This window comes from Gavialis gangeticus, unplaced genomic scaffold, assembly GCF_001723915.1.
Source record: "Gavialis gangeticus isolate Ggan-Ray unplaced genomic scaffold, GavGan_comp1, whole genome shotgun sequence".
In the NCBI taxonomy this organism is placed as follows: domain Eukaryota; kingdom Metazoa; phylum Chordata; order Crocodylia; family Gavialidae; genus Gavialis; species Gavialis gangeticus.
The window spans coordinates 252854-255951 of record NW_017729026.1 but is presented as its reverse complement, the minus strand read 5'-3'; positions in this window follow the sequence as shown (position 1 = coordinate 255951).

Below are 3098 nucleotides of genomic sequence, written 5' to 3'. Positions count from 1 at the left end.
ACCTGAAGAAAGGCTAATTCACGGGGTTGGTTTTGCCATCAAGAACAAGATTATCAGTAAGGTTTCAGAATTCTCTATGGGCATTAACAAATACCTTATGACTGTCCACCTCAAGCTCAGTAACAACCAGTATGCTACAGTCATCAGTGTGTACACCCTCACACCTAATGATTAAGAAGTCAACAAGGAACAGTTCTACTGTACTCTAAACACAGTCCTGATTGCCACTGCCAAGGAAGACAAGCTCTGTGGCGGCCAGTAGGGAGTGCTCCTGCACTGAGCCACCCACCTCACTGTGCCCGACCACCTTCCAGGTTCCAAGTGCCTCCCTGGGAGCACCTCACATCTGGCCGACCCCCTTCCTGGAGCACACCCGCTAGCCTGGGGGTAGAGCTGTCAACACCCAGGGATGGGCTTGATTCTGGCACGGTGTCCCCTGGGATACACAGGCCTAGTAGCCCTTGAGGGTCCTTGACTCACTTCAAGAACTTGGGGTGCTTCCCTCAGTCGGAAGCACAAGTAGTAGTCTTCCTAAGTCAGCCAAACCAAGGGAAACCCAAGGCATAATCTAGACCCACTCCTAATCAGTCTCCCACACTAGGTATGAAGGAAAACTTTATTGGTTACAAGGAGTAGGGTTGGAATAGGGTACAGAGTTGAATAGTATCAGAGAAATCCCATAGAGCAAACAGGGTGGCTGGAGTAGCCTTTGATCATGCATCTGAGTTACTGCAAGCAATATATCTAGTTAGATCTCAGGTAGCTTACTTACAAGTATCATCCAGAGGCAGGTGGAGATTCCCTCTGGACGCAGGCAGTTCCTTGGGTCATGAGTTTTGAGAGAGAGAGCAAGTTTCAGATGGTCTGCTCTTCTCTCTCTCTGAGTTTTCCTCATGGCTGCTGCCTCCTCCTCCTGGGCAGTCCTTAACTTATATAGCCCTTATGACCTCATTTACCTGGTCCAATGGAGGCCAGCACCTGTTGGCTGTCAGCCAACCAATTTGAAATGGATCACTGGTTCCCTCTAGTCCACCAGGGAACCCAAGCCCCTCACCCAGGTATGTGATGCCAGTCACATAGGCAGAGGGAGCAGTTTTCCCCCCTCCCTCAGGAATGTATCCAGCTCAGGTTACCTAAAGACATAGGGTAAGGTGTGTACCCTCTGCATGGCCCATACTAACCAAATTATCACTGAGCAGAGTTTTTGGGAAGAAACAGAGGTGGCTTTCTGCCACAAGCTCATCCTCATGGGTGACTTCAACGAAAGAGTTGAACAATACACTGAACTCTGCAATGGCACCATTGGGAAAGAAGGGGTGGGAAAGTCAATTCCAATGGTATCTTCCTCATCATCAAATGTGCAGAGCATGACTTGCTCATCACTAATACAATCTTTAGACAGAGTGACAAATATAAGAACACTTGGAAACACCCACGCTCTGATCACTGGCACCTTCTTGACTATATTATTCTCAATAATATAGTCAAGATCTCATGATCATACTGATGTTGATATCATCCAAGTCCTGAGAGGTGCAGATGGCTGTTGGATGGACCTCCATTTAGTCAGATCAATTGTGGACATGCAGCTTGCACCACAACACTGTAAAAAACCAAAAGTAATGTAGAAGAGATTTAACATCAAGGCACTTTAAGACCAAGCTAGATATGAGACTCTTCAGCAACACCTTACTGAGAGGCTCTCTGACCTACCTGATAACATCAAGTATATCCAGGCACATTGGGAGGAACTTAAGAATGTTATTCACAAGGCACGTGCTGAATCAATTGGATACTCCACTTACCATCACTAAGATTGGTTTGTTGAGAATCATGAGGAAATCCTAGCACTTATCCATCAGAAGAGAACCACATTCTGCAATTGAAAAAATGAACTCTCCAACCAGGCAAAATGAGAGGCTCATCACCAGATTAAAGCTATAGTTCAGAGGAGGCTACAGGATATCAAGAACCAGTGGTGGCAAGTGAAGGCCATGAAGATCCAGAGTTCTACTGATCAATATGACATGAGAAGCTTTTTTCAAGCAATAAAAGCCATCCACAGGCCACATTCCAATGGCCCAACCCCCTTGTGATCCCAGGACTGGTCCACCCTTCTCACAGATAATGTATCTATCAAACAACACTGGAAGGCACACTTCATGATTCTACTTAACTATAAATCTGAGGTCTCAGCTGCCATCATTGAGTCTATCCATCAACACCTAGTAATAGAATCTCTTGCTGATCCCTCATTCTTTAGTGAAGTCTGGTGTGCCACCGCTCAGGCCAAGAACAATAAGATGCCGGGACCAGATGGCATTCCCTCAGAAGTCTTCAAAGCTGGTGGAAAAGCACTAGTGCAAAAAACTTCACCAACTTCTCATCAAAATAGGGGTTAACAAGGAAGCTCCACCTGACTTAAAGAATTCCAATGTTGTGACCATCTTCAAGAAAGGGGGCAAGGCAGCGTGGGGAACTACTGAGGCATTGCCGTCCTCTCCATTGCTAAGAAGATTCTTACTTGCATCCTTCTGAATTGCACCCTCCCCCTTGCCAAAGATGTCCTTCCAGAATACCAGTGTGGTTTTAAACCATCACAGGGTGCCACCAGCATGATTTTTGTTGCATGACAAACCTGGGAGAAGTGGTGACAGCAACACCATTAGCTGTATATGGCATTCATTGACCAAACAAAGGCCTTCAACTCCAGCAATCGTGAAGCCTTATGGAAGGTGCTGGCTAGGTTTGGTTGTCCACTGAAATTCATCAGCATCCTCAGACTGCTCCATGTTGGGGCGACCACCACAGTCCTTTGCAATGGATCAGAGACAGACCCGTTTACCATCTCTACTGGTGTCAAACAGGGCTGCGTCATCACCCCAACCCTTTTCTCCATCTATCTTGTTGTGATTTTGATTCTCATCCATAGTTTCATAGTTTCTAGGGTCGGAAGGGACCTGAGTAGATCATCTAGTCCAACCCCCTGCCATGGCAGGAAAGAGTACCAGGGTCAAACAACTCCAGCAAGGTGTACATCTAGCCTCCTCTTAAAGACCCCCAGGGTAGGAGCCAGCACCACTTCTCTTGGAAGTTGG